General features: G+C 37.1%; 1 long non-coding RNA gene across 2 annotated transcripts; it reads right to left on the bottom strand.

Annotated features, from left to right (window-relative positions):
- Nucleotides 1-7,168: 7,168 nt before the first annotated feature.
- LOC311604495 lies at nucleotides 7,169-25,530 on the bottom strand. 2 transcript variants are annotated; one of them, XR_014781518.1, is made up of 5 exons: nucleotides 25,472-25,530; nucleotides 17,147-17,273; nucleotides 16,820-16,889; nucleotides 10,343-10,540; nucleotides 7,169-7,825 (listed from the first exon to the last, which is right to left on the bottom strand). It is a non-coding gene; the product is annotated as an uncharacterized lncRNA (long non-coding RNA). The 2 variants fall into 2 exon arrangements; XR_014781519.1 differs by having other exon boundaries at nucleotides 10,343-10,523.
- Nucleotides 25,531-26,024: the final 494 nt, after the last annotated feature.

Genomic DNA, 26,024 nt, shown 5'->3' with positions numbered 1-26,024 from the left:
GGCAACTTACCAAAAAAAAGCATTTTTTTTGAGATGTAATATGAATGATTGTATTTTTCGATTAAAAAAAGACACCATAAGACAGCATAAATGGAGAGGACCTGGTGCAGACCCCTGGAGCCCCTGTGCTTGCCACTTCAGTCTCTGTGATCCTATGTGCACCCTGCTTGTCTGACCTGGTGGACCAGGTTCTCCTGGTATCCTCCATCCCTTCTGACTCCCACAATCTTTCAGCCCTCTCTTCAGACATCAATAGAAAAAAAGAAAGCATTTTCAACAAATGGTGCTAGTCAAAAAAAGCATTTAAATGAGGTCATAGTTTCATAGGTTCCATAGCATTATGGTCCATGATGGTGGAGCCAAAGTATTTGGGCAGGGACAGCTGAGACCACCCATCTTAAACCACAGGCAGGGGGCAGATGAAGTCTTTCGAAATCTCAGAGCCCACCCCCCAGTGACATACCTCCTCCAACAATGACACACCTCTTAAGTCCTTTCCAAACACAAGCTCTTTAAGTATATACCCTACCCATGATGACCTACCAGGCCCCATCTCCTACTTTTCACCATCTGAAACAATACAAGCATCCAGTAGGTTTTTAATTAATTGAGTAAGTCAAAGTTTCCATAATCAAATTATTCTTCAGTGATTAGATCCACTAACTGGGGACACTTCAAGCCTTCTACAACACGGTAACATACCATGCTCCTACTCATATGTAAAAATAGATACTACATCCTTCATAACCTGTAGTCACATTGACACCTTTCTCAGACAATGTCTACAGGTTATAACTGTACACTGCGAATACAATATAATAACATGAAGTTGTCTTAATTGTTGTTGCATACTGTACATCAGACAAGCTATCAAACCAAAGCACATCATGCAGCAGATGAATCCTTTCTTTCAAGTTCTTTTCATAACCGTGTGAAATTAAAGTGCTGTAAAAGAAAAATGGAGCATGGTGGTAGCTACGATGACTGATTTGGACAGCAAGGAGCTGCATCCGGGCACCTCAAGGACTCTTACTTTAGGCTGTTTACTCAGGTGAGTCTTCAATCACATTAAGATCTTAAAAGTTAGGTGTTGTAAGTCACCAGGATGATCTTGGCTGTGATGAACTTCAAAGAATGGGTAAACTGAGTTAAAGCTCGTGGCTCCACTTGAATTTTTAACGAGATTAATCGTATCTTAATATCCCTCATATTGATTTCTCATTTTTACTAGTAGGAATTTATTTAGATGAAACTCAGTTAAGTAACATCATTTCTCTTTGTTGAGATACCCTATGGTGAAAAACTGTAACTATTTCAAGCCATCTAAATCTCTAAAACCGAGTGTAAGTTGAAGCTACTCTTTGCAGCAGCACAGAGTTGGGTCCAACACTAGGAGCAGTTGGTTGATTATTCAATCAGCACTGACAGGACTGTGTTTCAAACAACTACTCCCAGCCTATCCTGACCGCATTACATTTAATAGGGCATATTTAACACTACTATGTAGCTATTTGACATTACACAATTATAAATGTTAACATACAACTGCTCTGTTAAAACTGAAACTTCACAGAAACCTGCTGAGAGAGGGAAATCTGTGTTCTCCAATGGAGTATCTCTGGGTACATTAACCACTCCAGAGCAGGTCTTTATGTTCAGGGGTAGTTGACCAACAAATAACAGACTCCATAATTTTGTGTGTGTGTTCTTTTATTTGGTAACAGTTTGATGTTTTCCTTGAGAGGGGATCTTATTTTGTTTTCTAAGTTTTGGAAGTTTGGTTGTTGTACTGTACCTGGTTTTTAGTTTGTTTTATGGGAAAAAACTTAAAGTTGGGTGGGTAGTGAGGAAAGGATATGGGAGAACTTGGAGGAGGAGATGGCTATGATTGAAATATATTTAAAATTAAAAATTGTTTTAAAAAATGGAAAGGAATTTTTTTTACAGGACTTTAAGGGAGAAATACAATAAATGCTGTGTCCTCTCAAATTAGGTTGAGAGAAACTAGCAACATTTCCACATGTAAAATGAAGCTCTACATTAAACATATGGTTGTTTGTCTCTATAAAATCAGCCTGAGAAAATTGACAAGCTAGGCGGCAGCAGTGTGAAAGCATTATGTGTGCATGTATGCGGTATGGTATGCATGCGATGCGTGCATGTGTGTGTACAGATGTGTGGCCTGTGCACATGCCTAAGCAAGGAAGAAGAGGACAAGAGGTATACAGCTCTCTCACTTATTCCCTTGAGACAGATGCTCACTGAACTTGGAACTCAACTTGTGGCCAGTAAGTCCCAGAATCTTTATGTCTGTGCCATCCACGGTGCTTTGTTGCAGGCACCTTGGACATAGTGACCTAGACTGTTACATGATCAGTGAAGATTCAAGCTCAGATACTTAAATTAGTGCAGTCATTTCCTAAAGCTTTAGAAGCACTTTAAATTCTAGTTTTTACTTAGATTCTTAGGCCTCATATATAAATAGTATAGGACTAAGTTTTAGTTAGGTAATTTTATCTATTATCTATCTATCTATCATCTATCTGTTTATCTACCTAATATATCTATCATCTATTTATCTGTCAACTATCTATCATCTATCTATCATAGATGAATATTTATGGTATAAGTGCCTTAGTGATGGAGAAGCAGGATGCAGGCAATTGTTCTCACTGTACTTGCTAAGATTGTGTGTGTGTGTGTGTGTGTGTGTGTGTGTGTGTGTGTGTGTGTGTCTGTGTGTATGTGTGTGTGTGTGTGTGTGTGTGTCTGTGTGTATGTGTGTGTGTGTGTGTGTGTGTGTGTGTGTGTGTGTACACTCAGTTAACACCAAGAACCAGTTAGCAATCACTGCTGCTTAGCAACATTTCTCTGTAGTATGTAGGAAGTATATTTAGGATTACATTCATCTTTTCCCTCAGAATGTGTGCAAATAAGCAAGAAATCCAAATACATTTCAACTCTTTCTAGGGTATGGGACACATTAAGATGGATTTGATAGTACATACATGTAGCCACTTTATTATACTGTGAAATTACTATTCATTTCTATGGAACAATAAAATTTGTGGAAAAAGCCCTTTTACAATTTTTCGTCATAAATGATAGATTTTTATATACCCCAGACAGTAATATTACTGATAAATTTATACCATACATCATTTTAACTTAAACTTTTTTTCTTTATTAAGGCAACTGATTCAAGTCAAACCACATGCTGTGCTTTTGGCTTAGGGAACTCTCTCTCTCACAGCAAGAATAATTGTTCCTACTTAATGGGGTTACCAAAGGGAATGTGGCCCTGGATTGCACGACCTATACAGTGTAATGAAAACCCTCTGCTGAGCTCCAAAGGCTGTGCTAAGACTTTCTCAGTTTTGTGGATTTCTCTCTTATTAAGATAAAAAAAATAGCCTTTGAAATATTTAAAATAATAGATGGATGGCAAGTTTTCAAATGTTCCTTAATTAGTTTACAAGCATTCATTGCAAGTCTGTAAAGAAAATGTTCTTAACATTTGGTGGATGATTTGAGGGAGCGATGGGGGGGATTGATTTTAAAGGTAGTTCTCAAAACCTGTCATGTAGAATGTTGCTATCATCTTTGGAAAGTAAACCATAGCTTTAGACTCTGGGTCTTCTTTGAAAAATTAAAATATAGTTAGATAATTTTCCTCCTTCCCTTTTCTCGCTCCCTAACACGTTTTCTCTCCCACCTCAAAATCAGGGCTTCCTTTTTCTTTAAGTATTCATTACCTACACATTTATGCATAAGTATGTAAATACAATCTGCAGAATCAGTTTGTTGTTGCCTGTATATATATGAGCTCAGTGTTGACAAGCTGACCATTGAACCATTGCACTGGCAGCTGGCTCGTAATCTCTTTTCTAACCGCATCATTTTTCAGAACTTCATTTGCTCGCTTTCCAATTCACAGATCTGGAAGTGTTTGTCTCTGACCTCCAGATCTTCAGTCCCCTTAATGAGGCATAGCATTTCTCTTACTGTCTGCTGTCCATTCTTACAAACCACAGTCCCCTCCCCAGGCTTCATCCTGCAGATCTTCCCTCCCCCTCTGACAATGCCTGATCCTTATTTATTTATTTATTTATTTATTTATTTATTTATTTATTGCTTTGGCTGTCCTGGACTTTCTTTGTACTCCAGGCTGGCCACCAACTCATAGAGATCCACCTGCCTCTTCCTCCTGGAGTGATGGGATGACAGGTGTGTGCCACCATGCCTGCCTCTACTGACCTGATCTTTTCTGCTTGGTGTCTTGGCCCCCCTTTTTTTCCCCCTAGCTATTGTCAAATTATCTAACAATACCAAACATTTAAAAAATTCTCACAAATATCCTTTTGATGATGTCACTTTACTGTTTTCCTATATTTGAAATTTTATCTTCTCATGAGCAAGCACATCTGTAGAAGCAGAGAAATATGTGGTTAATCTTTCTGCCCTACCGCCAGAATTTGGGGCTTATATTTTATACACCTATTTGAAAAAGCAAAAGTTAAAAGACTACAAAATCAATCAGACTCTAAAAAAAAAATGAAACACTCACGTTGCTGCGGGAGAAGTTAAAGAGAAACAATGCTAGTGACCACTGGTGTTCAGGGAAAGGAGAAAGGATCGAGGTCATAGAACGGTTACAAATCAGATACTAAATTCAGCTGGGAAAGGGAAATTATTTCTAGTTTTATGTACAGAAGGACAACCATGCAAGAATTTGTCATGTATTTCAAAATTATCTGAGAAGCCTGAAGTTCTTCAACACACAGAATAAATATTAAAGAAGTGCTAATAACTACAATTTGATCCATAGTTTTGTATGAAGTTTGTGTACTTTATCCTCTATGTACAATTGCTTTATGTCATTACAATTAAAACAGTAAACACTGTTTAAGTCAACCTACAAAATGCCCTCCTCTGTAGCGGTCAGTGGGAAGAAGGATCGAGGTTTCTGAGCGAAGAGTGGAGCGCATCATGGAAGGCTGGGGAAGAAGCCAGAGAGGAAGGAGGAAAAGAGGCTTAATAGAGATGTTTGGAGTGATGAGTATGCACAGAATATTTTGGTGATGGTTTCATGACTACAAACACATGTCAGACTTATTACGTTGTGGGTAATAAATATATGGAACTTATTCTAAGACACTAAAACTTTCAATAAAGCTTTCCTGAGAAGTAAAGAGGCTGCAATTATGGTAAAAGGACATTTTACAAGATAGATAATAGTGATTTCGTCAGGTTCTAACAGGATAAGCACACGTAGCTATTGATAACATGCGCGTTCTTTTTATAAGAGCCAACAGAATTAGAACTGAAATAGTAGAAGCCGAACACTATCAATCATTTTCACGTGCCTTTTGTATTTTCTGTGAATCAAATAAATGACGATTTAATACTTCTATTGAATAAAGCGGGACAAGAAGGAAAACTGAACCAAGCATGATTCTGTGATGATGCATAGGTGATATCTGACTTCAGCAAGTAACAACATTGTTGGCTAATACCACAATTGTTTCTCAAATTAAGGCAGCTAATGTAGAGTGAATTAGGCCAGTTAAAGAGACAGAATGCTTGTAGATTTGCTTAGGAAAAGTGTTGAAGGAATCATGACTGGTCATCACATCCTCTCACTTGGTTTCACGAAGACAAAGTCAATAGGTCTGTACACAAATAACTACCAAGAAGTACCAAGTAGAAACGGGACATAATTCAAGAAGTGCTGCCCAGTGCACTGTCTGGGAACCTCAGAAAGACATCTCATTGCAGGTAGCTCTTCTTGTCAGACAGATATGATCCTAAGAAGGAGCAGTTGTGGTTTTGTGAATTGGCACAGTATTAAATATTATTAACTAATCAGACATGGGAGGGAAGATGCCATAAGGAGATGTCCAGTGAGTATGAAATTGCCTTCAAGGTGTTTCAGTACACACAATGTTGGCAAAAACTCAAGATGGGACTTTAAAAGGTAATCTAAGAATTTATTTCTATAATCCAACTCACCTTCATTCACAATTTGGGTTTCACTGCAGAAAAGACTTCCATAGTGAAGGAGTGCTAGCAGTGTGGTCACTGAACAGCTACAAAAAATAAAAAATAAAATATTGTTTTGTCCAGATCTTTACGTATGCAGTGGAAGTGTATCTCCATCCTCTGGCAGGAGCTTAAATAACACCTAAAAGTTTCACAGTTTATGTTGATATTGAATAATGAATAAATGAAATTATTCAGGTATCTGTCTGATTAGCTGTTGTATGTATATATCCCTTTATCCACTGTTTTCAGTACTACAGATTTGTTTGTCAAAGGGGTGAATTTCCATAGACCATGTATCAACTCAGTAAAGGGCAGGGAGGAGTATTGAAAGCCAGCATGTGCTCTGAGAGGCTTATCAGCTAACTAGTGAAATTTGAACCTGGTGGCTCAGCTTTATTTTTAGAGTGTCCCTGTGTAAACAAAAGAAGCCACTAGGAGAATCTTGTTTTGGAGTTCTCACCTCATTTAAATTCTTAATTTGTCTCTTGAGTTTAGAAAAAGACACCTGAGTGTGGTCCTGCTTCCCATTAATGAGCTCCAGGAAAGGATTAGTTGAGCCTTGCTCAGTCTTTCCAAAACAGACTAACCTTGAATCACACAAATCCAAGAAAAAGTAAATACTGTATTCTGATTCAAATTAACTTAGACAGAGAAGACAATCCAGGGTTGTTTATTTTATTACAGCTTGAGCTTTGAGTCCCAAAAGTTAAAGTCAATAAAATAGAGACCGGCAGTTTGTTGAGAGCTAAAGAAAGAGGAGACGCTGCGAATCTGGTGCTTTCCTTACCCGCCGCCCCCCTTTCCCTTCCCTTTCCCTTCTCCTCCTTTCCTATATGCCTGCCTTCTCTATCCACTCAACAAAATGTCAACAGTCACTGCAATATGGGTGTAGGGAAAAGTCCAAAATATTAAGAAGATTTGCTTTGGGGATTGAATCCTAGAGACCTGCTTACAAAACAATAGTAAATATTCTTTCATGAGATTTTAAAGTGAGCGTATTAAAAAAAAAACATCTTGAGGAAACGTAGGCATTATAGTTTAATGACATTTTGTTGGCTTTCATATGTATCAAGACATCTGATCCCAAGTTATCCTTCTCTTCTTCTTCTTCTTCTTCTTCTTCTTCTTCTTCTTCTTCTTTTCTCTCTCTCTCTCTCTCTCTCTCTCTCTCTCTCTCTCTCTCTGTTTCTCCTCTTCTTTCTTTCTTTTTTTATGAAGGCAGACAGCCACCATTCCCTCAAATCTGTCCCTCTGTTCAAACCCCAAAATGGAGATATAATTCAGTTGGAACTAGGATGGCATAATTTAAAATCCATTCTCTGAGAATTAAAACAGTTATAAAGTATATTTTGAGAGGTCCTTTCCTGCTAGTGCGCTTCTGGTAAACTCCTGCAGGCACCCTTTTCTGTCTGATTTACTGTGAATTCAATTTCTTCATTTTCTATCTGAAAAACAAATGTCCGGCCATGTTCACAAGAACTAAACATTGTAGTCCATCTCACAGGCAAATTGGGCTGCTAGCTTCTATAAAAGAAAAATGTAATAAATTTACCACTCATCTAATTGCAAAAGATTGGCTATTTTTCAGAAGTAGTAGAAGAAATAAAAAATCATTTAATCTTAGTTTTACATTTTTATCTCATGTAAGTTCTTGAGCCTAAAGCAATCAACAGAGTTGGAAATGAAAATATTATTGAGTGAAAACAATTAGCCTTGGTGCTTTCCTGTCTTGCATCTCACAGCAGGTTTTAGGCACAATCCAGACTTGATGCGTTGACACCTGTAATCAACACAAGAGGTTTCTTTTAAGCTAACAAATCATTCTTTCCACTGGAAGTATAAACAAAACCCTAATTGGTGATTTTGCTAACTCATCTCCCTGCTGTGAACACTTGTCAGCATTTGGTGTGTAAGCAGTAACAGCCACTACAATTTATAATTGGCAAATGGTAAATGCTATTCCACACTTAAAACCTCCACTGGCCAATGGTTTCCTAATTACTAGCTCATATCAATCATCTGAAAACCATATTTTAATTGCAAAGAGATAAGCAGTCACAACTAGCACGAAGAGTGCTGCTGGAGAGGACAGCTCTGGGTTTTTGTTGTTGTTTCAGTTCATTTTATGTTTTACCACACACGCTTAGGAGAAATGCCAATCTTATTCCCAATGTGCTGAGGAGGAAAAGGAAGGCAAGTAGTATCTTATCCAGAGCCTAGAACCACTAAGGTGTCGAGATGAGATTTAGCCCCATGCAATCTCTTGTTTCTTCTACTGAAAACAGCATTCTACTTAAATGGAAATTAGCTAGCATCTCATGCACATGAATTAATGGTAGAGTGGATGGAAATAAATACTTTGTTTGCATAGCGTGGATGTTTTAGCACAATTTCCTTTTTGGAAAGATATAAATGAAATGTAGGTCAGCTGATTTAATCGTGTTAAAGCATTTTAAATGTATATTTATATATTTTTCATATATATTTATATTACTACACATATATGAAATAAACTACATACAGCAAGAAGAACCACAGAACGATCAGGAATTATATTCATGTTACATTCATAGTGTTTCAGCTGTTTGTATTTGGCAGCCTTGAGGAAAACATATTTCCTATCTTGGCTAGTCTACAATTCTGAAGGTAACTCAATCTCTATCGTATCTTATCTCTATTGACTTATAACATCTATCTAGACCTAAAAACATCTTGACCCCTAGACAACTAAGCTTTGTGAAACTAAACAATTTGGTCTTCAACCCCATCAGAGACTTGAGGAGGAGTAAAATTAACTACTTGAGTAAACAGGAAATACAGGTTAGCAGCTTCCAAATTAAAAAAAAATGCCAGATATAGTTTGCTGCCTGGAGAGTTACCCAAAAATCTCTGAAATGTTGGAGCATCATCTTCAGCCTTCTGGCCCAGTATGTATGACTGACATATTTGTGCCACAGGAACTATTGAGGACTTGCTTTCCCCATCTTGGCAGAGTTTGGCCATCGACTCTGCCTGCATCCAAGCTTGTCAAGTTTTGTCAGAACTCTATCAGTGGTCGAAACAAGGACATGTTGCCCAATGGCTTGTTACCCATATTTGAAGCCTTCTCCATAAGGAGGTTCTTTGATGTTCATCATCATTTTTTAAGTAGGCTGGATGTTGCCAGAAGTTAACTTGTTTTGTTGTCAAAGAATCATTTAAACAATATAAACATCTTTAAATGCCATATTCTGTAGGACTCTAAGGTTTTTGAAGACCTTATCTAACTATTTTACCTTTTCTGTCTATAGAGTTTAAATGTATACTTTTAAGTAGTATACTGGGCTCATTAAATATGAAATTATTTTTTCTAATTAACCCATAAATTGTTATTCCATTTATACTTTCAAATAATTAGGTATGGAAACGCTTCTTAATATTGCAAACATTTCCTAAGCATGGTCTTTCATTTTTACGTATTGGCAGAAACCTTCCCAACTAGATATTTTACCATTGTCAATCCCAGGGAAGAAGTTTTCCATCTGAAGTGAAGTATCATTGTTTACTGAATAACCCACTTTACCTGTCATCTTTTACAGAACTCATGCTTTCGCTGCTGTATAGGGTTAAGCCTGAGATCTTGCACATTCAAGGCACACACTCATCCAACTAAGCTCTCTCTCTATCTGCCCATGAGCTGTGAGGCATGGTTTTGGAAACATTGATAATTGTTTACTGAGAAGCAGAAAAAATTAACCCTCATAAAATTGTAATAACTATAAATAAAATAAGCTTATATTTGACTTTAGAATCTCACTTGGATTTTTCTGTTTGGGGTAAAGGAGGACCTCTGTTTGAGTCAGTCAAGTAGCCAGGTTGATTAAATCTCAGACATTTTTGATAATTACTTCTAAAAACACCTGAGTGTCTATTTCAAGCTTGTGAGGTAAGGAGAGATACAATAGAGAAAGCACACTCTAGTTTGACACTACAATGAAAGGAAATCAGTGGAGCTGGGATGACCTTAAATGTAGAAATGATAAAACTTAGAAATGACTGTTTCACATGCTTGAGAAGGACAATGAGAGGAGCAACTGAAAATGTGTTATTTTATCCGAGGATGGAGTGACTGCACCAAGGTTGCAGGGAAAAAAATAGAGTTTGTAGTAAGCTAAATTTGAGTGGCCTGAGAACATGCAAGTGAATATATTATGCAAGTATTTGGACCTAAGTTTCAAATACTTAAAAAGCATTTTGTATGAAATGTTAATGCAAAGATATATAGGTGGATCCACAAAAGTCAATCATATTTTCTTACCTTCAGCTTTTCTGTTTTTAGGTCTTGTTATTCTGTGCTGTTTATGGGGTTCCTGTGCCTTGTGGGGGTGTTCAGAGCATCCTGAGCCTTTCTATCCATCAGATGCCAGACTGATTCTTCAAATCACACCAGCCAGAAATGTCTCCGGACCTTGCCCAACATGCTATCTGCAAACTGATCCCTTGTTGAGAGAGATGGCTTCAGCGATAGTAAGCAAGAAGAAACAGAATAACGAGAAAACCACATATCCGTGCTGACACCAGAAACCTTAAGTGTAATTTGGTTCCAAAATATGTGGCTCAGAGAATTTTCTTTAATTGAAATAATTGTCATGGATATGAGTGGATAATTTGAACAAGGACACACATTTTTGTATGTGCTATTGTGAGTCTACTAAGAGGCAAATCCAGGAGAGATGGAGAAAGGAGACAGGAAGGCTGAGAGATTTCAAAGTGGTTGAAGATGGGAATTTTGGGAAATAGCTCTTAAAAGGTATAAACTACTAACAAGTTCTAATGTGGTAGTTCTGTGTCTTAGTTGTAACACTAGTTAGTATGATATATCTGGGAATTGGGACTGAAAGTTAAAGTGTAGGCAGATTTCCTTTTCAGCAAAGAAGCAGGCTGCTTTGTGGCTCTAGTATTAACAGGGCACAAACTAAACCAGAGTCCTCTATATTTTATTGCTTCTGTCTTGTTATAGCTTTTTGTTTGTTTGTTTGTTTGTTTGTTTGTTTACCTAAGCACATATTCTCACTCTTTATGCTCAGCTACCAGAACTATGTATTTCAAATTTGCCTCAGATGGGTAGTGACTTTCTTTCTCTAACATTTCATGTGTTGGGACTGTAGTTGTTACCTTTGGGTCTTTCCAGAGTTGTGTCATCTTTTACGCTTCTTAGAATTCTGAGGTTTAGTTGAATTATTAATGTTGAAAACATTATTAGCTACTAAGTAATATTAACAAAATTTTCAATATGTAGATGCATTTATTTGTTTAAGTTCAGGCTTATTTACATAAAATATAATTTCCACTGTTTTTACTATTGTTTTGTTCAGGAGCAAGGTATTTCTCTATTTCATTGGTCAACAAAATAATTTCTTTTGATCTCTGAAAATGTGCAAGTTTATAATAGCTTGTAAAATGAAACTGGTGGAGCCTGAAATAGTTATACTGCATAACATTTTTTCTTTCACAAAAATTATATTTTCTTCATTTACAAATACTTCATTGCACAGTATCTTCTAAAGAATGCACACTTAACCTTCAGTTGATTGTGTTAGACAATGCTTGTGATATATCAAGTCAGTTTCTCTTCTGTACAACTTTCATTTGAAATGTTACTGTGGAAAGTTGTAATTTGCCGACAGTCGCAAACTCCTTTGAAAGTGAGAGTAAAAACAGAAAGAAATAGAAATCTCTTTTAAAATTATTTAAAGAGCTTTATTTCTCCCCCCCATAATGACCAGATATTACTGAAATTCTGTTTTCTAAAAAACCATGCCATTTAGAAATTTCCCTGGCGGACAATATGGCTTTGCTGCCTTACATGTGGTTAGCGTTAGTCCCATCCTTGATGTAACATAACACAAGCTGGCTAAGGTAATCCAATGTGACATATGACAGCATTGGGAGCCAGTCTGGAATATTTGAAAATATGCCATCTCTTAAAGAGCATGGGTAGATAGCATGGTAAACCAAACCGGGGAAATGTTGGTGCTGTGTTTTGAAGGGCAACACAGTATGGCTCCGTGACAATTAACAGCAATTTCCAACCTGGTAGATTGTAATTTTTTTTTTTACTAAAGCACATGTATTTTTCTTACTAGTGAGTTTACATACTTCAGACCACTGACATTAAATCACTGAAAAGGCAGCCGCTAAAGAGCAGCGATTATGCATTATTATGGGTACATGAGAAGATTTCTCAGATAATTCAGAGATGAACTAAAAGTACCTAACAGTGTGTATAAATAGGTGACATTCAGACATGTGGGACCCAGTTACATTTCATTTCTTAAAAGTGCTCAGCTTGAGTCAAATGTCATTTTACTAGCATTGGAGGAAAAACAATCTAGAAACATGAGCACTGAGGCAAAAATATAAGTATTCTACATATGTTGCTGGGTTTCTCTGTAAAAAAAAAAAAAAGCCTTTCTCTCCTCAACCTAATTTATTGTGCAGGCTGTGGAGAATTTGAAAACCATGTTTTCTTCTAGGATTACTTCAAGATCAGATCCTTTGGTTTTTAAATTTGTTTCACATTTGTTTGAGCAGAAAATACTAGCATTAATAATTCTTGATGAATAGCGATGAGTTTCAGAAATGAAAATAACCTGGACACTAAATTCGATAGGGGATGGCAAAGGAAATTGAACATAATATGAACATCTCAGAATGAAAAGGTAAAAGTGAACTACATGGTAAAGGATCACCATAGCTGTTCTTCCCAACAGCTGGGATGGCCCATTGCCTTACTCAATTACATTTTAAAATACGCCCATGAAGGGCTGTCTTATCGTCCCATGTAAGCCAAACATTACAAAGTGTTTTTACACAGATCTCAGAATAACTTGATTTGGATGAATGGCAAAAAAAATTCAATTCACTTTTTTTTAACAAATTAAATATATATATATATATGTGTGTGTGTGTGTATGTGTGTGTGTGTGTGTGTGTGTGTGTGTGTGTGTGTATAATATGAGGGCTGTTATATATGTGTTTGTGTGTTTTAATAATCATTTCCACATATAATATGTTTTGAAATAATGCATGGGTATTTGCCAAACTGCTGCAAGTACATAGGAAGTAAGAAGAAAATCCCTTTTGTTTGATGATCTTAGGTAGGATGACAAAACTCCCCAACACCTTAGTATAAAGTTCGTAGCATTTAGTAATATCCTTCTGTTTTCTCCCTTGAAGTAGGAGGGTGTCTTGTCCTTTAATGTGGATAGGATCTTTTATCAGCATAAAGAGAAATTGAAAGCTTGCACTTATGTAGTCATTAGTTGAATCCTTATGACTCAGGCACTGAGGTTGGTATCTACCATCCTTCCTTTTATGCTGCTCATAAAATCAGAGCTTCATTAAAGTAACTCAGGACATAGTACGTCTAAAGTCAACTTGACGTTAAGTGGAATGATGAACCTGTGTCACCCTGAAGTTATACTTTGTTAAGGCTGAAGTGGGAAGCAGGGGTTATAGCTGAGGTTCTGGGTGACACTTAACGTTTGCTCAAGTTTGCCAATAACTAAATGGCAACATTTCCCTTTTAGGGTAGAACACGTTTCATTAGAAGGGATCCATAATCATCCATGAGTTTAAAAAGTGGGATCTGATATAATGTGAGCTTAGTGGAGGAAACGTCAAGCCAAATGGGCTAATGTGAGGGAGATAGAAGGTGAACCTAATGACGTCATTCACTGAATTGGCTTCCATCATACTGCCTGAACTTTTTATGAAACTGGGTTCCCGTGTCTCTATCTTTACAAACAGGCAGTGCCACAGAGAGGGGGAATGTGGTGGTGCTGGAAGAACATGCTAACATGTTTGATGGGAGCCTGCTAGTACAGTTTTTCAGGGATCATTAAAATTCACAGAAAGTTGGTGAAAGGGATTTTTTTTTTTTTTTTTTTTTTTTACCCCAGGATAGGTAAGAAGTGAGACCTACTGAGTTTGTGTGACATGTTCAAAGTCATGCAGTTAATAATTTTCAGGGTAGTGGTTGGAAGCTAAATGTGTAATTGAAAGTTTGCTTAATCAACAGGAGATACACAAGTGAATGTTTCAAATAAATGGCATACAATAGGAAAGTATGTAAAACGGAACTGGTGTTCTGGCATGTGCAAAGGCCTACTTGGACAGATCATATGGTAAAGCTGAGCCATAGTTTTGTGGTTGCATCGGTGAATTAAGCAAGTGAGGAAATTCCTAGAGAGTGGTTTGGCATGCATCTTGCCCTCCTAAAACACCATAAGGTAGAACATGGCATGTGGATTCAGAAAATTCTGAATTAGTTTCCTTGAGGTCTAGTTTGCTGAATGTGCTGCTTTGGGGAACATACTGAATTCCTTATACAGCCCTCTGTGAAATGACTAACAACATTCCTTACCTATATTCTGTCAATGACAGTGTGCTAAAAAAACAACAACAACAACAACAACAAAAAAACAACAAAAACATGGCCCAAAGATGTGTGGGCTCAAAGTCACATCCATCCTTGCTTGATTTTTGCAGGCCATCTACATGCTCTGCTCCTCAGCTGCTTCCTCCATGGTATGTGTTGGTCTCGCAGCCTAGAGAATGGTGCGATGGCATCAGTGGATGGCTCTGAGCAGAACAGGTGAAGTGGCTACGTCATCATTTACTTATCGGCCAAGTGAAGTCACACACCTGAGCCCTGTGAAGCTGGCTTGGGAGACATTTGACCTCATTGAGAAAGAAGAGCAGAAAGTAGCTAGAAGCTATGCTGCCCACCAGCCTCCAAAACCCATCCTCCATCCCCCACCTCCCCAATCCCCAGCCCCTCAGCCCCCAGCCCAAAGACCACCAGCCGCCCCCCCCCCCCCCCCCCGCCGCCTCCATCCTTGGATTCTGGTGCTGACTAGCAGGGAGAAAATGGGGTTCCGGAACTTATAGTAAGTACTCTAGAAATGTAATTTCACTTCCACTCCCAGTTTGAGATTGATGATTAATCTGAATAAAGACCAACCTCTTGCAACACTGAGGCTACGGGTAGCAATGATCTAGCAGTCATTTTTCCTCTTAAATTCTATTATAATGACTGAGTGATGCTAGGTACTAAATTGCTGGGAGTTTTTGTTGTTGTTGTTGTTGTTGTTGTTGTTGTTGTTGTTGTGTTGTTTTGTTTTGTTTCTGTTGTTTTTTGAGACCAGGATTTGCAAGAATGAAAACTTCATTGAAGAATCCTAGTGAGCAAGAAACACTTTAGTTTCCCTTTGAATTCTCAAAAAATATATAAATGAAATTATAAAAGGATTAACAAATGAAGTGCCAACCTCTGAAAGTTCTTTCTTATTTTCTTAAGCATTCCAAGCATTACAGAAACTGATTTCATAACCACTGCACAAGGAAAGAGCCAATACACACAGATGCACAAGCACTTTGGGTTCGTGTGTGTGTGTGTGTGTGTGTGTGTGTGTGTGTGTGTGTGTGTTTGTCTGTGTATGACAACATTTTAATTGGAAGTAAGTTTGGGAATATCGGATGCAAATAGGTTTGGAGAAAATGAGAAAATTCTCATAGGCTTTGCAAACCTTAGGGCAAGAGGAACATTCTCGAATGGATGTTTCTTAACAGGTCCCTTTTCTATGTCGTGTGATCAATTCCCTCAAGAGGATGTTTTAAAATAAGTAATGTGTTTGGTCTTATCCACTTTTTGGATGAATACTTGCAGAAAAAGCCAAGACATTTGGACTTCCTTCACTGAGATCAATGACTCCACTGTATTTTTGGTCTAAAAAGGGTTTTGCCATGATTGCCAAAAAATCTACTGTTTTGCCATCAGTTATACAGTGGCCACACTGTGATTGACAGCCAGCGAAGTTTCTCCAGGATGGCTGTATTCAACTTAAAGCAGTGCTTAGCCTGAAACGTAATTGGAGTCTCTTTTGGATACAGCCAAAAAAATGAAAAATTTAAAAAAAAAAAAAAAAGTTTTTCCTTTCAGCCGACAGCCAGCCAGTCAATGACACCGACTACACAAAGGTGCTTGATTTTATTTTATAATGCATTGGGTACACTGAACACTTCTAGGAAACATTTCAAACCTACAGGCATATTCATAAAATTTTCCTCACGTTTGTCATATCAAAGAGGAGTTTATATGTGTGAAGGCCTTGATAATATGTAGAATGCTTTTTGGACTGTGTAGAGCTAAATGACTAAGTTGTAGGTTTTTTTTTTTACCTTATTTTTCACATTAAAGTTTAACGCACACAAATAGTTTCAGAAAAAACCTGAATTGTTTAAATACTCCCATGAAAAGAAAATCAAAATTATCTTGCAGAAAAATATATGAGGATGTTTTTGGTTTTCCATTCATGATAAGATAGAAATGTTTTCACATGAATTTTGATGTACTATAAAGACTTGATCTCGCTAGTTATTGATATGACATATAGCTGAAAAATTAATGTAAAATGGACAGATGAATGTTTTTCATGTGTTTTTAAGAACCTCATGACAAATAAACTCACTTTGATATGACAATGTAAAGAAAAATTTAAGAATCAGTTTTTAGTTTTAAAATGCTTCTTGGAAGTGTTTAATGTATCCAGTTCATCACAAAATAAAATAATCTGAAAATAAACTGGTAAAACAAAACTAAATTACCAAAGAAATGTCGGTTAAAAAATCTTACCGGTCATTGGTTTGGCGTAGAAAGATTATACAGATGAATATTGCCATGACATGATTCCTTGGAACTTAGAGTAGGTACATAAAAAGATCTACATACCTTTACAGGAGCGTTTGCAACCTTGAGATTTGTAGTATCTTGTAATTTTTTCCTGGAATTTCAGGTCCAACTAAATAAAGTAATGTGAAAGAAAACACTTAGCCCCTTTGTGCTCCAAATCACAAGACTAAGGATATGAGATCTTGGCTAATTAGAGCTAATTGGTGACTGACTGCAGACAGAGACCACAACCACATTTGCCAGAAAAGCTGCTCTCCTCTTTGCTTCAGCTCACAGGCACTGTTTAGAATCAGAGGTTAAAAAAAAAAAAAAAAAAAAAAGTTTGCATGTTGTGATAATTGACTTAGGAGTATGTTTTGTGCTCACCTTTGATGATGTAAAGTGAGATGCAACAGTTCGAAACATGGGCAGTGTGGGCGTGGCACTGCCTCAGCTTCAACCAGTATGTTGTTTGCCAGTGGACAAGCACTTGTCTCTTTCCTGAAACCTGAGCCTGTATAGAGAAAATACACAAATTCTCTGTGAGTGAAGTCCTAGGAACTTCATGAATTTTATTTTACCCCAAATTTCCAAGTCATTAATCTCTCTCCTTCAGCTTGTATATTCTTTTTCTTTTTTCTATTTTACCTATTATTTTCTTTTTAAAGATATTTTTGGCATATACATTTATATTATTATATATAAATTAAAAAAAATACATACAGCAAGAAGAGCCACGACACAGTCAGGGATTATATGAATGTTACATTCATGGTGTTTTGGCTAATTGTATTTGGCAGCCTTGTGGAAAACATCTTTCCTATCTTGGTGATTCTAAAATTCTGAATGTTAATATCTATCATAGTTCATCTCTGTCAACTTGAAACATCTATCTAGACATAAAAACATCTTAATCCCTAAACAGCTAAGGATAATTGTAAGACTAAACTATCTGGTCTTCAACCCCATCAGAGACTTGAGAAGGAATGAAACTTAAATCCTGAAGTGAACTGGAAGTGCAAGTTAGCAGCTTCCAAAATGAGAAAAAGAAACAAAAATTACAGAGACAGTTTTCTGCGTGAACACTCACCCAAAATTCTCTATAAATTTGGAGCATCATTTTCAACCTTCTGGTCCAATATATCAGACAGACGTATTTGTGAGGCAGGAACTATTGAGGACTTGCTTATCCTGTCTTGGCAGAGTTTGGACATTAACTCTGCCTGTATCCAACCTTGCCTATTTTTAGGCAGAATTCTGTTTCATCTTAAATATTTTGATGCCCACAAAAGACATTTAGAATGACCATATTGTACAATGTTTCCTATTTTTTTAACTCTAATTTTAGATAGCTTGTGTTCTAATTATTTTGCTAAGTATTAAAAAGGCTTTCAAATAAAAGTCCTAAAAATGATGAAAAATAACAAATTGACGAGTCCACCTGAGGAAAAATTTGTTGACAAATTATGCTGCTTATGATAATAATGTTGGTATATAATGAACATATATCCTTTTCCAAAACTGAAAATTGATAAGACATCTTCTTTCTTCTCATTTGGCTTTACAAATACTTAGAATCTGTGTAAAAGTTTAAAGTGTCTTCTAGAAAGAGTCAGCTTTTTGGCAGAAGTACACACTGTGGACTTTACTTAAGAATAGAAAATGTTTAAGTGGTCATTACGTGTTGTCTCTTCATATATTTGAATTTACCTTATTGTTACCTCCTGAGTCACTTATCTTTTTGTAGAGATTTCTCTCGGCTGGGAAGCCTTCAGTCAGTTTTCTTTCTATGGTGAAATGAAGTATTACCCTTTGACATAACCAAAATTCATCTTTTCTCCAGTGTATTTCTTCTCACGGTGCACTTCTTGTATCAGAGATTATTAAAAATCTATGCAATATTAGTTAAAAAGCTTCATTTAATGGTCTGGAAAATGCTGGGGAGAAACCCAACCCTCCGGTTGTTTAAATTCCCTAGCTTTGATTAAATTCTAAACACAGCATGCAGCAGCACTCAAGTAATGTGGTGGAAACACTTGGTAACTGTTCACCTTATGCATCCCATCTACAGATGACCTGTGCCACCCTCTTTGAAAAAATAAACTCGAACACCCAACTTAGGAATAAAGACTCAAACAGCAGTCTGAACACTGAATTTAAAAAAAGGGTAGCAATGTCTGAAAAATAAAAACAGAAACCTCTAAAACAATGTTTTATTTATCACATACAAACGTGTTTTCCTAAGAATTATTTCCAGTGTGGGCCACCATATGGAAGCAGGAAGCCATTACAGGAATTGGTCTAAGATGGTTTGTATCAGCTGCACAACTTGTTTTGTTCTAATGCCTTCAGGCATCAAAACCCGCTTCCCATATTTTTTTCCTTTCTTTAAAAATAATGTACATCAGTTTAATTTATCCCAGGTCCTGACAGGGGGATCAGATTTTAAGCATTTAATGCTGCGGTTTCAAATCCAATTTCTCAGTGTTCATCGTTTCAAAAGTGGCAGAATTCAGGTTTTGAAAAGGTTTAAGAGCTCGGAGGACTGGCCCCCTTTCTGAAGTTCCACATTAACGTTAAAGGCAGCTCTGTCCGAGAGGCGGTTTGGTCTGAATTTGTCTATAGCGCTTCAGGAAATACTCAAGCTTCTGACTCTACAACAAGAGCCTCTTCTTGCTGGTGTCAACCTAGGAATACTGTTTAAACTCAAAAGGCATGTTGAATAAATCATCCATTTACAGGTTTTCTGAGCTAGCACACTGATTGGCTGTTGCGCTTTCCTAAAAAGGAGGGTATCAATAGATCTGCTTAAGGCTTGATTCCACTGAATGTGTTCCGAAACGGCTTTCTCTGTGACCGATGGAATTTTTATCCATTCAGACGCTAAGGCATAAGTCTCTGCACAGTAAATTCATTGTAGGCTGTCTTTATTGCTGGTGGGGGAACCTCAAAGGTCAGGAGTTCCAGGTTGCCTCAAATAAACATGCAGGATCTCAGATGCTTTTTTGAAATGGACCCAAGTTTATTTGAAGCTCTTTCTCTGGCTTGGAAATCAGGCTGAAAATTTCACAGAGACACATTTTTTCTTGTGAGATCTCAGAATGTTGTGGTTTAAGTAAAGTAATAAACAAACTTGAAAAATGAAAGGCCAAATTGGCCCAAACTCACCTGGTTTCATTCTGTTAAATGCCTGGAACTGAGTGGCATTGTGCATACTTTAAAAAAAAAAAAAAGATAAATGGCCTTTGGCTGTGGTTTAGCCTAGCATTCTAAGGTTTAAGACACTTTGCCATCCTGCTCTGTTTTTGTCTTCCTGGGATGGTGATGTTTTGCCCTACAGCTCCCCATATCTTCAGGTTCAGAGACTTCCGTATTCATAATCTATTTTCACATTGCTAACGAAGAAGAAGATTTCTTCAGTTATTCAAACTGGGATACTTTCTGTGTATTTTTAGGCATGGGTGGGTTGAAACTGTGGTATTTGCATGATACGTACAAAATGAGAAAGAAGGAAGAGCTTTCAACACTTACGTTTACATACTAGGTGTAACAAGTGTGTTGTGTTTTAGACACCAGAGCAGAATACTTTAAGGCATCTTCTCTCCAGTTACAAACCATGACACGCAGCTTATGGAGATATGCTAACTTGCTTCAATGTACATTTATATTAACTGCTCTTAGGTGAAAAGGCAGGATCAGTGCAGAGGGTGCTCGGGTTCAAAGGTCACACACTTTAGTACTAATTTGTGAAATTTATTGTTAAGTTGTTAAGAGCAGCTCAAAAAGATGCTTAGCGTGCTGACTTCTAGTGAAAGTCACAAATAATGTCTATCGTCTCCATAATGAATCGTGTATCCTATATGGTACAAAGGATGTGTACTAGATTTGAAAATCTAAGGTGCTAATAAGTAAATTCTGGGCTAAAGAAAGTACATTTTAATACAGCTGCTGGGTCTCTTATTCAGAAGATTCCAGCAAGCCGGGAAGAGGATTTTGGTAAGCTCGCGCGTGTGAAGAAAACCGAGCACCTAGGAAGGTAAAAGATTTTCTAAGTCTTGAACGTAAGAGATGCCGTGAAAAAACAAAAACAAAAACAAAACTCCAAGTCAAAACCTTTTCCCTAGTCTAAACAGTTCTTTGCTAAGCAATGCTTTAGAAATATGTGGGTGTTCACTTTCTATATTGCCTTTTTAATTTTCTCCTTCCTCCATGTTTCAACAACAGTGTATTTTCTCAGCGGAGTTATCGCGTATTTCAGCTCTGCACATATATTGAGAACTTCTGATACAACGAGTCTCCTCGTGGCCACTGATAAAAATCCAAGCTACTTTTGCAAAGCTCAAAATAGTCTGGACACATGATACCAGGACTGATCGTGAGCTAGCCATTTAAGTTATGTATTAAGCCTAAATTTAATCAAGGCCACATTTTATTTATACATTTCATGCATTAAACTCATTTAAACCTTTAGTCAGATTTCATTAGAAGAAATACTACCGTGTACATCATGCAGTAGTAAAGCCAGTGTGCTTCAGGAATTTGAAAGGAGTTAGAGATGGGGAGTCTGATTTCAACATTTCTTTTTTCTTTCTCTCCTTAGCGCTTGCAGCAGGTCTGTTGTGAGGCACACAGTTTGTTTCCTAACACACTAATACAGTCAGCATGCTCTGTACAAATGTGTAAACACAGACATTCCCTGTAATCAGGGAGGCTGGTATCTTAAGGCAAGATTATGTTTTTTTTAGGAAATGCAATTTATGTTGAGGATTGGGTTTCGTTTGCAGACTGATAGCGTCTGGGGTTTGGGGACATGATAATAGCATTGTGGCTTAGCTGCCTGCCTGGCATCGGAAAGCTCAGGCCATCCCCGGGCAGTTGTGTCTCCCAATCTCAAGTTAAACTACGCTAACTCTTCCTTTCTTTGAAGAATGGCCAAAGTAAGTGATACGAAAGTCTTCTGAACTTATCAAATTTGCAGCCTTTAAAAGCAACAAGGGCGAGTGCAAGGAAATATAGGGAGACATGAAAAAAACACACAGGACGCAAGGACTAACATCCATCCTCACAAGTCAGGAAATTAAAATTTATGTCTGGAACTCTGGTATCCTTGAGGTTGAGGTTGTTGGGTGGGGAGCGAGTTAGACACGATGCTTAGACTATAATCATTTTAGTCTGCTTGAGGCATCGCCCTAATATCATAAGACAAGTTAAATATATGACAAATATTCCTTCTTGTTTCAAATACAAGTTGAAATAAATCCGCCCAAATACCACTTGGTATTATAGTGTTCTATATAAATCTATCCATTTACTTGAAGAAGAAGAAGAAGAAGAAGAAGAAGAAGAAGAAGAAGAAGAAGAAGAAGAAGAAGAAGAAGAAGAAGGAAGCAGCTGCCGAATATGCTTTCTAAAGCATTTTTAAAAACATGTTTTCACAAGTTTAAAGAGCAGTTTTCTTGACCCAAACACAGGTTTCCCTGAATATTAAGTTCACTGGATTACTTTTATTACTTCTCTTTTTCTCCCTCCTCCCCTTACTCCATCCCTTCCTTCTTCTGATCTTTTCATTGCCTTTTAAAACGTTAATCCGTGAAAGCGGAGAGCGGAGGTCCCACCAGGTCCCCCGTGCAGTGAACATGCACATCCCATCTGGTCAGCGGACTTTCTTCATATTAAAATAAAAATAAAGAATTAAAGAAATCCCGTAATGATCTCAGTACCCAGAACTGAAGTCCTAGGTACTGAAGCAAAGGAGACCAGACCACAAAAACCTGCCTCGCCTCTGCTTTGCAGCGACACTGACCAGGCTGAGAGGACTTTAAGACAGTTTGCTCAAACATATTTTCTAAATGACCCGTGTGTGTGTGTGTGTGTGTGTGTGTGTGTGTGTGTGTGTGTGTGTGTGTGTGCTAGGAGTGGAGAATGCCGCCTTGGCCTGCTTTTACAGCACGAAGTCCCTGTACAGCATTAGAATAATCTGAATGTCTAGGAACGCCCTAACCTTATAGGCACAAGTTTGTCGACAAACTTTATATATTACCATTCTTCCATTTTTGTTCCAAAACACTTGGGAGAATTTATTGGACTTTAGAAAAATTATCTTTCGTTGTAGTCCTCGGCTTGTTCCACCTCATTGGAAATAGAACTTAGTGACGCTCAGTGGGTCTCTTTTAAGGTTATGCATTTAATAAGAAGGTTTTGGCCTGAGATGCAGGTAACTGAGTATGTATTTCGTTGCTCATTGAATGTTTCTGACAGAGTGCTAAAGCACTGAAAATCGGGAGCTGAAATGGAAACTCTGATATCATTTTAGCTGCCGTCCCGCTGCCTTAACTTGGGGGAAAAAATATTAGCCCTGTCTAAGTTACCTTTTCCATAAGGTGTAAAAAGCACTCCTTACAAGTGGAGAATATAAAAGCCAGTTCCCGCCTGATTGCTTGCATGTTATTCCTATGAACGCCCATTGCCCTAAGCTGGCGCTGGGTGAAGCCCTGATTCTAACCATATGCTTCAGGCAAAAAGGCTTGGAGGAGTTTCCTCTAGAGTGCCCACACCAAGTCCTCCTGGATCCCTTGACTCCAGAAGAAAATGAAAACTGCGAGTTCTCCCATGATGAGATTTCATCCAGATGCTCGCCGGTTTATTATGTATTAAATAACGAGTTCTGGACTTTAAAAATAGCGTTTTTTAAAAAAAAATTGTTCAGGCAGTATAAATTTGTCCACTGGGGGGCGCGCAAAGGCCATACTACGGAAGCCAACTCTCAGGCAGGAAACTGAAAATCTAATTTAAGATACATCACTTGAGTGGATTAATTCATAACTACTGTAATTCTAATAGGATTAGTAGTTGATAGTGTCTAACGCCGTTCTTGCTCTGATTTACTCTTTGCAGACTGCTAAGTGGTTGAAAATAGTTCTATATTAGAGATCATACAAAAACTTAAGGCGCCTCCACCCATATACTGGATTAAAAAAAAAATTATCAAGAATAAAATTATTTTCTTGGATGTGTATGTTGAATCACCAATTTTCATGATAATTTATGTTCAACAAAGAACAGTTATACTAATTCAGCCATATATTTAAAATATAGCATGACTCACTCTTTGCACTTCAATTTAAAAATAGAAACATGCCAGGTGATGGTGGCACATACCTTTAATCCCAGCACATGGGAGGCAGAGGCAGGTGTATCTCTGTGAGTTCAAGGCCAGCCTGGTCTACAGAGCGAGTTCCAGGACAGCCAGAGCTGTTACACAGAGAAACTCTGTTTCAAAAAACCAAAATGAAATTATAAATAAATAAATAAATAAATACATGTATAAAGATGAATTTCTATTGAAAGGCATTGAGACTATATACACATGACTATATATATTATCCACTATCCTACTAAATATATATCCTACTAAATATTATATATACACATATACATATTAATAGATAGCCTACTACATATATATACATATATATGCACATACATATATAGATACCCTACTACACATACACATATATATACACATATATATGTATAAATACAGGAAAATCTTATGCAGAAGGATTAAAATTCAAAAGTTGCTATGCTGGAAGGCTGGAAGGCATTACTAGTATGCCAAAAGCTCTACTGTATAACTGCGCAAGATTGTCTAGTTTTTGTTTTGGTTAGTTTTGTTTCTTGGGTTTTTTTTATTATGTTTGCTTTGCTTTTTCTTTTGAGGAGAGAAGAAAGGAACATAAATTTGGGTGGACAGAGAGGTGGCAAGGATTTGTAAGGAGTTGAGGAATGGAAAATCATGATCAAAATACACTGTATGAAAAAATTGCTATAACTAAAAACAGAAATGTTTCTACTCATTTTTGAGTATATATATACTTCATCCAGGCCTTCTCTCCATGTTTGTGTTTGTAACAATATACTCTATGGAACAAAAATTTCAGTGTTAGCTTATTTTTTGACTCTATGGCCAACTGAAGATTGTGAAATGTGTGTCCACATTTTTCTAAAACTATGTATTTTTTTCATGTCTTATCACATTGTGAAATAATGCTGGTCTAGCTGGAAACATAGTACTGGTATTTAACAGCATAAATTTTGTTCAGTCATTATAATATTTTTAAATGGTCCTTTTTTCTCTTAAGAGGAAGTAAAGCATTAGAAAAGTTTTAAAACATATTACTTGTAATTATATTTCAGAATTTTTGTTATTTGATTGAAATATCACTAAAGCATAATTCACTGGATCTTATACCTGTAGGTAAATTGTTTTGTGAATAAATCCCATGCCTTTCATTATGAGAGTATACTTTTATGACCACAGTATATCTTTCAACACTCCACATTGACTTATTTGAAAAATTTTCTTTATGGAACAAAATTTTCTGTCTTCAGTTACACTGTCACATGTTTTCTTTTTCAGTTCTTGGTATTGGTGTGACTTCACCTTTACTTTTCTATAAAGAAAAATGGAATGGTTGACAAGAAAAAAAATTAATCAACAAATTCCATGCTCTGTGAATTTTAGGGTTTGTATGAATTACTGGGGTTTCTGAGCTGTTTTATTGAAAGTTCTTCAGATTTCTCCCTAGCTGTTAAATAGTGACGCTTTCTGGAGCTTATTGGAGGATAGTAGAATTTAATTCAGCACTCTAATTCTGTAGTTTGTAGTTAATGATGGCATTATTTAAAGGGGTCTTTGTATTCCCCACTCACCTTGATTTAGTTGGCATCATCTAAATAGTCGCTGTGCTCTCTACTCTCCTCAACTCTCAATCCTTCTAGAAAAGGGAAAAAAAAAAAAAGCAGAATCAAGTGGGTAATATGTGTCTCAACTTATTACAAGCTTTCCCCCAATATTCATATCTCACTTGCTTTTCTTCATTCCATACCTATGTCCATTTGTTACTGTTCTCCAGAAAGGAAATCCAGATTGTATGTATAATACTGAAAGCCAAAATGATCCATGCAAGGCTTCCTGCAATTAGAGGCTCAGTGAGCCTGGGTTGTGGATCAGTATGAGGCTCAAGGACTGAGAAGTAGAGAAGCTTGCAGTCAATCTGTTGGTCCAGAGACAAAGGCATGAGAACCCAGAAGGTTTTTTTTTGGTGAAGATTCTCCAGTTCAAAGACTAGAGGTCTCAGAATTCTATTGCCAAAGGTTAGAGAGGATATTACCTCTGCTTCAGTAGAGTGGGTATGTGACGTGTGTTTGAGGAGAATATAGATTGTGATCACTCATAATGAGTAACCGTTAAGAAACTTTGTAA

This window comes from Acomys minous (genome assembly GCF_964271855.1).
Source record: "Acomys minous genome assembly, chromosome: 9".
Taxonomy (NCBI): domain Eukaryota; kingdom Metazoa; phylum Chordata; class Mammalia; order Rodentia; family Muridae; genus Acomys; species Acomys minous.
The sequence above is the reverse complement of the archived record's forward strand: the minus strand, read 5'-3'. Positions and strand labels throughout refer to the sequence as shown.